At 32.6% G+C, this 14,335-nt stretch overlaps 3 non-coding genes across 3 annotated transcripts; all 3 read left to right on the top strand.

The window, feature by feature from the left end:
- The first annotated feature begins 574 nt into the window (after positions 1–574).
- On the top strand, positions 575–2,569 carry LOC127012452 (small subunit ribosomal RNA). The gene has a single exon (XR_007765940.1). It is a non-coding gene; the product is annotated as a small subunit ribosomal RNA (ribosomal RNA).
- A 1,203-nt stretch (positions 2,570–3,772) lies between these two features.
- Positions 3,773–3,951, top strand: LOC127012451 (5.8S ribosomal RNA). The gene has a single exon (XR_007765939.1). It is a non-coding gene; the product is annotated as a 5.8S ribosomal RNA (ribosomal RNA).
- A 402-nt stretch (positions 3,952–4,353) lies between these two features.
- On the top strand, positions 4,354–8,324 carry LOC127012453 (large subunit ribosomal RNA). Its single transcript, XR_007765941.1, has one exon. It is a non-coding gene; the product is annotated as a large subunit ribosomal RNA (ribosomal RNA).
- Positions 8,325–14,335: the final 6,011 nt, after the last annotated feature.

The following is a 14,335-nucleotide window of genomic DNA, read 5'->3' as shown; positions in this document are numbered from 1 at the left end:
TCAATATTAATATCAACTTATATTGTTGATAATAAAAAATAGCTATTAAGAGAGTTATTTAAGAAATTATATAATATATAATAAAGAGTATATATATAAATAATATATAAGTATATATTATTTAAGAAATAAATATAGTAGTAATAATTATATATATACACTCGGTTCTATTTTATATATTACCAGAGACTTATATGGATATATATAGATAAATTTTAAATTTATCGTCAAAATACAAATGATTAACTCAATATCTTATATTGGTTAAACAAAAATTGTACATGTGTGGATACAATATATTATGTATGTCGAACAAAAATGATATTTTAGAATGAAATGTGCATATATAAAGAAAATATATGAAAAATAAATATTGTGTTTATAAAGAATATGATTCTTTTTGACATCAATAAAAACTTGTTATTATTAGTGGCGAAACAAGTATAAATTGGAAAACAAACGTATACGAATGCTATATAAAAATGGCCGTATTCGATAGAAATAAAATCTATAACAACATATATATTGCTAATTTCTATTCAAAAAATATGAATGAAATATGAATAAAAACATTATTCTGGTTGATCCTGCCAGTAGTTATATGCTTGTCTCAAAGATTAAGCCATGCATGTCTAAGTACACACGAATTAAAAGTGAAACCGCAAAAGGCTCATTATATCAGTTATGGTTCCTTAGATCGTTAACAGTTACTTGGATAACTGTGGTAATTCTAGAGCTAATACATGCAATTAAAACATGAACCTTATGGAACATGTGCTTTTATTAGGCTAAAACCAAGCGATCGCAAGATCGTTATATTGGTTGAACTCTAGATAACATGCAGATCGTATGGTCTTGTACCGACGACAGATCTTTCAAATGTCTGCCCTATCAACTTTTGATGGTAGTATCTAGGACTACCATGGTTGCAACGGGTAACGGGGAATCAGGGTTCGATTCCGGAGAGGGAGCCTGAGAAACGGCTACCACATCTAAGGAAGGCAGCAGGCGCGTAAATTACCCACTCCCAGCTCGGGGAGGTAGTGACGAAAAATAACAATACAGGACTCATATCCGAGGCCCTGTAATTGGAATGAGTACACTTTAAATCCTTTAACAAGGACCAATTGGAGGGCAAGTCTGGTGCCAGCAGCCGCGGTAATTCCAGCTCCAATAGCGTATATTAAAGTTGTTGCGGTTAAAACGTTCGTAGTTGAACTTGTGCTTCATACGGGTAGTACAACTTACAATTGTGGTTAGTACTATACCTTTATGTATGTAAGCGTATTACCGGTGGAGTTCTTACATGTGCTTAGATACTTGTATTTTTTCATATGTTCCTCCTATTTAAAAACCTGCATTAGTGCTCTTAAACGAGTGTTATTGTGGGCCGGTACAATTACTTTGAACAAATTAGAGTGCTTAAAGCAGGCTTCAAATGCCTGAATATTCTGTGCATGGGATAATGAAATAAGACCTCTGTTCTGCTTTCATTGGTTTTCAGATCAAGAGGTAATGATTAATAGAAGCAGTTTGGGGGCATTAGTATTACGACGCGAGAGGTGAAATTCTTGGACCGTCGTAAGACTAACTTAAGCGAAAGCATTTGCCAAAGATGTTTTCATTAATCAAGAACGAAAGTTAGAGGTTCGAAGGCGATCAGATACCGCCCTAGTTCTAACCATAAACGATGCCAGCTAGCAATTGGGTGTAGCTACTTTTATGGCTCTCTCAGTCGCTTCCCGGGAAACCAAAGCTTTTGGGCTCCGGGGGAAGTATGGTTGCAAAGCTGAAACTTAAAGGAATTGACGGAAGGGCACCACCAGGAGTGGAGCCTGCGGCTTAATTTGACTCAACACGGGAAAACTTACCAGGTCCGAACATAAGTGTGTAAGACAGATTGATAGCTCTTTCTCGAATCTATGGGTGGTGGTGCATGGCCGTTCTTAGTTCGTGGAGTGATTTGTCTGGTTAATTCCGATAACGAACGAGACTCAAATATATTAAATAGATATCTTCAGGATTATGGTGTTGAAGCTTATATAGCCTTCATTCATGGTGGCAGTAAAATGTTTATTGTGTTTGAATGTGTTTATATAAGTGGAGCCGTACCTGTTGGTTTGTCCCATTATAAGGACACTAGCTTCTTAAATGGACAAATTGCGTCTAGCAATAATGAGATTGAGCAATAACAGGTCTGTGATGCCCTTAGATGTCCTGGGCTGCACGCGCGCTACAATGAAAGTATCAACGTGTATTTCCTAGACCGAGAGGTCCGGGTAAACCGCTGAACCACTTTCATGCTTGGGATTGTGAACTGAAACTGTTCACATGAACTTGGAATTCCCAGTAAGTGTGAGTCATTAACTCGCATTGATTACGTCCCTGCCCTTTGTACACACCGCCCGTCGCTACTACCGATTGAATTATTTAGTGAGGTCTCCGGACGTGATCACTGTGACGCCTTGCGTGTTACGGTTGTTTCGCAAAAGTTGACCGAACTTGATTATTTAGAGGAAGTAAAAGTCGTAACAAGGTTTCCGTAGGTGAACCTGCGGAAGGATCATTAATGTTTTAATATCCTTACCGTTAATAAAATATTTGTTTATATTATAATAAATACATTATAGTATTACAAATAAAATATGAATTGCCAAAATGTATATGAGATCTATTATAGATCAAATGAAATTTCGAACAAGCAAATCGAAATAATGCAAATATTAAAATTATATATTGTATTTAATACATATGAGAGAAATTAATAAGCAGCCAAAGCAAACAAATAAAAATTCGAACAAGCAAATCGAATTATTAAAATAATAATATTAAATTATTATTGTATATCCTTACCGTTAATAAAATATTTGTTTATATTATAATAAATACATTATAATAATACAAATAAAATATGAATTGCCAAAATGTATATGAGATCTAATATAGATCAAATAAAATTTCGAACAAGCAAATCGAAATAATGCAAATATTAAAATTATATATTGTATTTAATACATATGAGAGAAATAATAAGCAGCCAAAGCAAACAAATAAAAATTCGAACAAGCAAATCGAATTATTAAAATAATAATATTAAATTATTATTGTATATCCTTACCGTTAATAAAATATTTGTTTATATTATAATAAATACATTATAGTAATACAAATAAAATATGAATTGCCAAAATGTATATGATCTAATATAGATCAAATGAAATTTCGAACAAGCAAATCGAAATAATGCAAATATTAAAATTATATATTGTATTTAATACATATGAGAGAAATAATAAGCAGCCAAAACAAACAAATAAAAATTCGAACAAGCAAATCGAATTATTAAAATAATAATATTAAATTATTATTGTATATAAACACAATTAAAATACTGTGTGTATATGGACCATAATATACACGCGTTGCGATATGTATTGTTCATCTCAGTTATGCGCATACATTGGATAATGCAACAACCTAAAATGTACAATGTTGTACCTGGTTTTATACAGGTTAATGTTTTATATAAATTTCAATTTATATCGCTAAAAAAGTATTAATATATATATATATATATTTATTTACAATAAATGCAATTTAAAAAGAAATACTTTGATATATATTGGTTATATAAAACTAAGACATTTCGCAGCATTCGTTTTAGGTATAAAAATAAATTTATTGAAGGAATTGATATATGCCAGTAAAATGGTGTATTTTTAATTTCTTTCAATAAAAACATATTTGACAAAATTAAGAAACCAATTTATAAAACTCTAAGCGGTGGATCACTCGGCTCATGGGTCGATGAAGAACGCAGCAAACTGTGCGTCATCGTGTGAACTGCAGGACACATGAACATCGACATTTTGAACGCATATCGCAGTCCATGCTGTTATGTACTTTAATTAATTTTATAGTGCTGCTTGGACTACATATGGTTGAGGGTTGTAAGACTATGCTAATTAAGTTGCTTATACAAATTTTATAATGAAATTTTATAAGCATATGGTATATTATTGGATAATAATAATTTAATTATTTTATTCATAATATTAAAAAATATATGAAAAACATTATCTCACATTAGTAAATAATTTGAATGTGAAAAACGAAGAGAAATATTTTCTTTTTCAATCAAATGATACTGAGAAATGTCTAGCATAAAAATTTATCTAGAATTGTCTCTTATTAATGATTAGAAAATAGAAAACCGTTGACAATATTATTGTTCTTCGTTGATTCGTTAAATCAAACAAATGCCATTTATATACAGATATTATTAATATAACGAATTTAATAAAATGTTTTATCATTATATATAAAGAATTAATTGCATATAAAAGTTATACACAACCTCAACTCATATGGGACTACCCCCTGAATTTAAGCATATTAATTAGGGGAGGAAAAGAAACTAACAAGGATTTTCTTAGTAGCGGCGAGCGAAAAGAAATCAGTTCAGCACTAAGTCACTTTGTCTATATGGCAAATGTGAGATGCAGTGTATGGAGCGTCAATATTCTAGTATGAGAAATTAACGATTTAAGTCCTTCTTAAATGAGGCCATTTACCCATAGAGGGTGCCAGGCCCGTATAACGTTAATGATTACTAGATGATGTTTCCAAAGAGTCGTGTTGCTTGATAGTGCAGCACTAAGTGGGTGGTAAACTCCATCTAAAACTAAATATAACCATGAGACCGATAGTAAACAAGTACCGTGAGGGAAAGTTGAAAAGAACTCTGAATAGAGAGTTAAACAGTACGTGAAACTGCTTAGAGGTTAAGCCCGATGAACCTGAATATCCGTTATGGAAAATTCATCATTAGAATTGTAATATTTAAACAATATTATGATAATAGTGTGCATTTTTTCCATATAAGGACATTGTAATCTATTAGCATACCAAATTTATCATAAAATATAACTTATAGTTTATTCAAATTAATTTGCTTGCATTTTAACACAGAATAAATGTTATTAATTTGATAAAGTGCTGATAGATTTATATGAATACAGTGCGTTAATTTTTCGGAATTATATAATGGCATAATTATCATTGATTTTTGTGTTTATTATATGCACTTGTAGGATTAACAATGCGAAAGATTCAGGATACCTTCGGGACCCGTCTTGAAACACGGACCAAGGAGTCTAACATATGTGCAAGTTATTGGGATATAAACCTAATAGCGTAATTAACTTGACTAATAATGGGATTAGTTTTTTAACTATTTATAGCTAATTAACACAATCCCGGGGCGTTCTATATAGTTATGTATAATGATATTTATATTATTTATGCCTCTAACTGGAACGTACCTTGAGCATATATGCTGTGACCCGAAAGATGGTGAACTATACTTGATCAGGTTGAAGTCAGGGGAAACCCTGATGGAAGACCGAAACAGTTCTGACGTGCAAATCGATTGTCAGAATTGAGTATAGGGGCGAAAGACCAATCGAACCATCTAGTAGCTGGTTCCTTCCGAAGTTTCCCTCAGGATAGCTGGTGCATTTTAATATTATATAAAATAATCTTATCTGGTAAAGCGAATGATTAGAGGCCTTAGGGTCGAAACGATCTTAACCTATTCTCAAACTTTAAATGGGTAAGAACCTTAACTTTCTTGATATGAAGTTCAAGGTTATGATATAATGTGCCCAGTGGGCCACTTTTGGTAAGCAGAACTGGCGCTGTGGGATGAACCAAACGTAATGTTACGGTGCCCAAATTAACAACTCATGCAGATACCATGAAAGGCGTTGGTTGCTTAAAACAGCAGGACGGTGATCATGGAAGTCGAAATCCGCTAAGGAGTGTGTAACAACTCACCTGCCGAAGCAACTAGCCCTTAAAATGGATGGCGCTTAAGTTGTATACCTATACATTACCGCTAAAGTAGATGATTTATATTACTTGTAATATAAATTTTGAAACTTTAGTGAGTAGGAAGGTACAATGGTATGCGTAGAAGTGTTTGGCGTAAGCCTGCATGGAGCTGCCATTGGTACAGATCTTGGTGGTAGTAGCAAATAATCGAATGAGACCTTGGAGGACTGAAGTGGAGAAGGGTTTCGTGTGAACAGTGGTTGATCACGAGTTAGTCGGTCCTAAGTTCAAGGCGAAAGCCGAAAATTTTCAAGTAAAATACAAATGCCAAACAAATATATATATTATATAAAATCTAGCTAAATTAATATACTTGAATAATTTTGAACGAAAGGGAATACGGTTCCAATTCCGTAACCTGTTGAGTATCCGTTTGTTATTAAATATGGGCCTCGTGCTCATCCTGGCAACAGGAACGACCATAAAGAAGCCGTCGAGAGATATCGGAAGAGTTTTCTTTTCTGTTTTATAGCCGTACTACCATGGAAGTCTTTCGCAGAGAGATATGGTAGATGGGCTAGAAGAGCATGACATATACTGTTGTGTCGATATTTTCTCCTCGGACCTTGAAAATTTATGGTGGGGACACGCAAACTTCTCAACAGGCCGTACCAATATCCGCAGCTGGTCTCCAAGGTGAAGAGTCTCTAGTCGATAGAATAATGTAGGTAAGGGAAGTCGGCAAATTAGATCCGTAACTTCGGGATAAGGATTGGCTCTGAAGATTGAGATAGTCGGGCTTGATTGGGAAACAATAACATGGTTTATGTGCTCGTTCTGGGTAAATAGAGTTTCTAGCATTTATGTTAGTTACTTGTTCCCCGGATAGTTTAGTTACGTAGCCAATTGTGGAACTTTCTTGCTAAAATTTTTAAGAATACTAATTGGGTTAAACCAATTAGTTCTTATTAATTATAACGATTATCAATTAACAATCAATTCAGAACTGGCACGGACTTGGGGAATCCGACTGTCTAATTAAAACAAAGCATTGTGATGGCCCTAGCGGGTGTTGACACAATGTGATTTCTGCCCAGTGCTCTGAATGTCAAAGTGAAGAAATTCAAGTAAGCGCGGGTCAACGGCGGGAGTAACTATGACTCTCTTAAGGTAGCCAAATGCCTCGTCATCTAATTAGTGACGCGCATGAATGGATTAACGAGATTCCTACTGTCCCTATCTACTATCTAGCGAAACCACAGCCAAGGGAACGGGCTTGGAATAATTAGCGGGGAAAGAAGACCCTTTTGAGCTTGACTCTAATCTGGCAGTGTAAGGAGACATAAGAGGTGTAGAATAAGTGGGAGATATTAGACCTCGGTTTGGTATCGCCAATGAAATACCACTACTCTTATTGTTTCCTTACTTACTTGATTAAATGGAACGTGTATCATTTCCTAGCCATTATACGGATATATTTATTATATCTTATGGTATTGGGTTTTGATGCAAGCTTCTTGATCAAAGTATCACGAGTTTGTTATATAATCGCAAACAAATTCTTTAATAAAACGGTGCATTTATGTATTTTTGATTTGAAAATTTGGTATAACTCCAATTACTCAGGTATGATCCAATTCAAGGACATTGCCAGGTAGGGAGTTTGACTGGGGCGGTACATCTCTCAAATAATAACGGAGGTGTCCCAAGGCCAGCTCAGTGCGGACAGAAACCACACATAGAGCAAAAGGGCAAATGCTGACTTGATCTCGGTGTTCAGTACACACAGGGACAGCAAAAGCTCGGCCTATCGATCCTTTTGGTTTAAAGAGTTTTTAACAAGAGGTGTCAGAAAAGTTACCATAGGGATAACTGGCTTGTGGCGGCCAAGCGTTCATAGCGACGTCGCTTTTTGATCCTTCGATGTCGGCTCTTCCTATCATTGTGAAGCAAAATTCACCAAGCGTTGGATTGTTCACCCATGCAAGGGAACGTGAGCTGGGTTTAGACCGTCGTGAGACAGGTTAGTTTTACCCTACTAATGACAAAACGTTGTTGCGACAGCATTCCTGCGTAGTACGAGAGGAACCGCAGGTACGGACCAATGGCACAATACTTGTTCGAGCGAACAGTGGTATGACGCTACGTCCGTTGGATTATGCCTGAACGCCTCTAAGGTCGTATCCGTGCTGGACTGCAATGATAAATAAGGGGCAATTTGCATTGTATGGCTTCTAAACCATTTAAAGTTTATAATTTACTTTTTAAACGACAATGGATGTGATGCCAATGTAATTTGTAACATAGTAAATTGGGAGGATCTTTGATCACCTGATGCCGCGCTAGTTACATATAAAAGCATTATTTAATACAATGACAAAGCCTAGAATCAATTGTAAACGACTTTTGTAACAGGCAAGGTGTTGTAAGTGGTTGAGCAGCTGCCATACTGCGATCCACTGAAGCTTATCCTTTGCTTGATGATTCGATAATAAAATTGCATAATTTATTTGTTGTGTTGAACTTCTTATATAAAGTTCAACCAACAATCTATTTGTATGCATTGATTGTTTGCTTGGCTTTGTGGCGAATTTTTAATCCTTTATATATTACATTCCTAAGGTCTAGATTTTCAAGTAAGAGACCAATTTGATTAACATATCAATATAAGTACAACTCGACCATCTAATAATAACAATATGAATCGTCATCTTATTAGTGACGCGAAGATTGGCAAACATATAATATAAAAATATTCCTAAGGTCTAGATTTTCAAGTAAGAGACCAATTTGATTAACATATCAATATAAGTACAACTCGACCATCTAATAATAACAATATGAATCGTCATCTTATTAGTGACGCGAAGATTGGCAAACATATAATATAAAAATATTCCTAAGGTCTAGATTTTCAAGTAAGAGACCAATTTGATTAACATATCAATATAAGTACAACTCGACCATCTAATAATAACAATATGAATCGTCATCTTATTAGTGACGCGAAGATTGGCAAACATATAATATAAAAATATTCCTAAGGTCTAGATTTTCAAGTAAGAGACCAATTTGATTAACATATCAATATAAGTACAACTCGACCATCTAATAATAATATGAATCGTCATCTTATTAGTGACGCGAAGATTGGCAAACATATAATATAAAAATATTCCTAAGGTCTAGATTTTCAAGTAAGAGACCAATTTGATTAACATATCAATATAAGTACAACTCGACCATCTAATAATAATATGAATCGTCATCTTATTAGTGACGCGAAGATTGGCAAACATATAATATAAAAATATTCCTAAGGTCTAGATTTTCAAGTAAGAGACCAATTTGATTAACATATCAATATAAGTACAACTCGACCATCTAATAATAACAATATGAATCGTCATCTTTTTAGTGACGCGAAGATTGGCAAACATATAATATAAAAATATTCCTAAGGTCTAGAATCTTAAGCAATAGACCAATTCAACTAAGAGTTGACATATAAAAATATGTTCCTTTTAATGTTAGCAAAATTTTATCGTCACATACTGTTAGTGACGCGAACGTTTTTTTCTCCATGTTTATATGAATGTTTATTCAAAGGTAGAAAGGCAGGATCGTTATTTTATAAGTGAAGCGATAAAAAAATATTATGCAATAGGACATCTATTTATAAATATTTTTAAGTCTTAGAAATTCAAGTAAAGAGATTCAAGAAATTCATTCAACTTAGAGCGCACATATAATTAAAACTATTCCTGAGGTTTAGAAACCAAATTAAATAAAGAGGACATATAAACGTATGTGGTATTTTGATGGTAGTAAAAATGTATCGCGATATTATTAGTGACGCGACCAATTTTTATACTCTTTGCTCCATGTGCAAATATATCTAGTGTTTAGATAGTCAATTAAAAATGACAATTTTAACTAAAAGACTTAAAAAAGTGTTTGTCAAACTTATAATTTTGTCAATACTATATAAAACGCCAATCATATCCTTATAAAAGTAAATACGGTATATGGTTATAAATACAAAACCATATATAAATAAAAAAATGAAATCGTATGTATATGGCTTATAGGTATAATACCTATAAGGCATAATAATGTATAATATTAGCAAATATACATATAAAAGTGCATAAATTGTATAGATATGGCATAAAGAAGGCATTTATGAGAATAGCTAGTAGAATTTGCCCATACACTACTAGCGAAATGAGATATTTATACCTAGTGAGGGCGGCACTAGTACTATAAATTGTGGCAAAATAAATCTTATGCAAATGCATAGGATTTTGTCAATACCGTACAAAAAACTAAGTAAAACGTATGGATATTGAAAAATAAATGGATTATATTCATAAAATACGAATATTTCTTGCATTCTCTTGTTATACGAGAGAATATCATACGGAGCGGGCAGCCCCTAGTATAGTAAGCAGTCGAATGGGAGACAGCGTGTCCAAAAACACCTATAGGGAGGTGGTCGTTGGCGGACCTCTCCTCGTATTGGTCAAACTTATGATTTTGTCAATACTATATAAAACGCCAATCATATCCATATAAAAGTGAATACAGTATATGGATATGAATAAAAAACCATACATAAATAAAAAAAAATATGTATAAAAAATTATACATATATTTATATTAAGCAATCGTATGGATGTGGCTTATAGGTATAATACCTATAAGGCATAATAATGTATAATATAGCAAATATACATATAAAAGTGCATGAATTGTATAGATATGGCATATAAGTGACATATTTATGAGAATAGCTAGTAGAATTTGCCCATACACTACTAGCGAAATGAGATATTTATACCTAGTGAGGGCGGCACTAGTACTATAAATTGTGGCAAAATAAATCTTATGCAAATGCATAGGATTTTGTCAATACCGTACAAAAAACTAAGTAAAACGTATGGATATTGAAAAATAAATGGATTATATTCATAAAATACGAATATTTCTTGCATTCTCTTGTTATATGAGAGAATATCATACGGAGCGGGTAGCCCCTAGTATAGTAAGCAGTCGAATGGGAGACAGCGTGTCCAAAAACACCTATAGGGAGGTGGTCGTTGGCGGACCTCTCCTCGTATTGGTCAAACTTATGATTTTGTCAATACTATATAAAACGCCAATCATATCCATATAAAAGTGAATACAGTATATGGATATGAATAAAAAACCATACATAAATAAAAAAAAATATGTATAAAAAATTATACATATATTTATATTAAGCAATCGTATGGATGTGGCTTATAGGTATAATACCTATAAGGCATAATAATGTATAATATAGCAAATATACATATAAAAGTGCATGAATTGTATAGATATGGCATATAAGTGACATATTTATGAGAATAGCTAGTAGAATTTGCCCATACACTACTAGCGAAATGAGATATTTATACCTAGTGAGGGCGGCACTAGTACTATAAATTGTGGCAAAATAAATCTTATGCAAATGCATAGGATTTTGTCAATACCGTACAAAAAACTAAGTAAAACGTATGGATATTGAAAAATAAATGGATTATATTCATAAAATACGAATATTTCTTGCATTCTCTTGTTATATGAGAGAATATCATACGGAGCGGGTAGCCCCTAGTATAGTAAGCAGTCGAATGGGAGACAGCGTGTCCAAAAACACCTATAGGGAGGTGGTCGTTGGCGGACCTCTCCTCGTATTGGTCAAACTTATGATTTTGTCAATACTATATAAAACGCCAATCATATCCATATAAAATTGAATACAGTATATGGATATGAATAAAAAACCATACAAAAATAAAAAAAAAATATGTATAAAAAATTATACATATATTTATATTAAGCAATCGTATGGATGTGGCTTATAGGTATAATACCTATAAGGCATAATAATGTATAATATAGCAAATATACATATAAAAGTGCATGAATTGTATAGATATGGCATATAAGTGACATATTTATGAGAATAGCTAGTAGAATTTGCCCATACACTACTAGCGAAATGAGATATTTATACCTAGTGAGGGCGGCACTAGTACTATAAATTGTGGCAAAATAAATCTTATGCAAATGCATAGGATTTTGTCAATACCGTACAAAAAACTAAGTAAAACGTATGGATATTGAAAAATAAATGGATTATATTCATAAAATACGAATATTTCTTGCATTCTCTTGTTATATGAGAGAATATCATACGGAGCGGGTAGCCCCTAGTATAGTAAGCAGTCGAATGGGAGACAGCGTGTCCAAAAACACCTATAGGGAGGTGGTCGTTGGCGGACCTCTCCTCGTATTGGTCAAACTTATGATTTTGTCAATACTATATAAAACGCCAATCATATCCATATAAAAGTGAATACAGTATATGGATATGAATAAAAAACCATACATAAATAAAAAAAAAATATGTATAAAAAATTATACATATATTTATATTAAGCAATCGTATGGATGTGGCTTATAGGTATAATACCTATAAGGCATAATAATGTATAATATAGCAAATATACATATAAAAGTGCATGAATTGTATAGATATGGCATATAAGTGACATATTTATGAGAATAGCTAGTAGAATTTGCCCATACACTACTAGCGAAATGAGATATTTATACCTAGTGAGGGCGGCACTAGTACTATAAATTGTGGCAAAATAAATCTTATGCAAATGCATAGGATTTTGTCAATACCATACATAAACCGTATGGATATTGAGAAGTTAATAGATTACATCTATAATATGAGAAGTATTTTAGTATTCTTATTAAATAAGAGAATACTATAAGGGTGAGTGGCAAAGAGAATTGAATATACCCGAATGGGAGACAGCGTGTCCAAAAACTACTATAGGTGGTGTGGCAAATATGAGGAAGGCAATATATCCATATAATGAAAATAAAAGTGCGTTTTCTTATTATATAAGAGAACACTATATGGGTGAGTGGCAAAGTAAATTGAATATACCCGAATGGGAGACAGCGTGTCCAAAAACTACTATAGGTGGTGTGGCAAATATGAGGAAGGCAATATATCCATATAATGAAAATAAAAGTGCGTTTTCTTATTATATAAGAGAACACTATATGGGTGAGTGGCAAAGTAAATTGAATATACCCGAATGGGAGACAGCGTGTCCAAAAACTACTATAGGTGGTGTGGCAAATATGAGGAAGGCAATATATCCATATAATGAATATAAAAGTGCGTTGTCTTATTATATAAGAGAACACTATATGGGTGAGTGGCAAAGTAAATTGAATATACCCGAATGGGAGACAGCGTGTCCAAAAACTACTATAGGATGGTCAATGGGCCGGCCGTCTGCTATTGACATATGTCAGTAGAGAAGATATTATCCGTCAAATTTGTTTCTTTATTCATTTATTTGAATACGAGACTTGGCTCCGCGGTTAATATTTTAAGCCCAAAGATAATAACGTTGAAACAAAGGCCAAGTTTCTATTGTACATAGAATAACAAATTGTTTCCGAATTTTATCGTTAATTTTAGGAGGTAGGCTAACATGATTTATATTATATGTGTATTATTAAATAATAATAGTACATAAAAGTCTACCAAAGAAATATAAAAATGTAATTATGAATACATTTTCAATATTAATATCAACTTATATTGTTGATAATAAAAAATAGCTATTAAGAGAGTTATTTAAGAAATTATATAATATATAATAAAGAGTATATATATAAATAATATATAAGTATATATTATTTAAGAAATAAATATAGTAGTAATAATTATATATATACACTCGGTTCTATTTTATATATTACCAGAGACTTATATGGATATATATAGATAAATTTTAAATTTATCGTCAAAATACAAATGATTAACTCAATATCTTATATTGGTTAAACAAAAATTGTACATGTGTGGATACAATATATTATGTATGTCGAACAAAAATGATATTTTAGAATGAAATGTGCATATATAAAGAAAATATATGAAAAATAAATATTGTGTTTATAAAGAATATGATTCTTTTTGACATCAATAAAAACTTGTTATTATTAGTGGCGAAACAAGTATAAATTGGAAAACAAACGTATACGAATGCTATATAAAAATGGCCGTATTCGATAGAAATAAAATCTATAACAACATATATATTGCTAATTTCTATTCAAAAAATATGAATGAAATATGAATAAAAACATTATTCTGGTTGATCCTGCCAGTAGTTATATGCTTGTCTCAAAGATTAAGCCATGCATGTCTAAGTACACACGAATTAAAAGTGAAACCGCAAAAGGCTCATTATATCAGTTATGGTTCCTTAGATCGTTAACAGTTACTTGGATAACTGTGGTAATTCTAGAGCTAATACATGCAATTAAAACATGAACCTTATGGAACATGTGCTTTTATTAGGCTAAAACCAAGCGATCGCAAGATCGTTATATTGGTTGAACTCTAGATAACATGCAGATCGTATGGTCT

The sequence above is a fragment of the Drosophila biarmipes genome, unplaced genomic scaffold, assembly GCF_025231255.1.
Source record: "Drosophila biarmipes strain raj3 unplaced genomic scaffold, RU_DBia_V1.1 ptg000083l, whole genome shotgun sequence".
Taxonomy (NCBI): domain Eukaryota; kingdom Metazoa; phylum Arthropoda; class Insecta; order Diptera; family Drosophilidae; genus Drosophila; species Drosophila biarmipes.
Note: the sequence above shows the minus strand (reverse complement) of the source record. Positions and strands in the feature narration are given on the sequence as shown.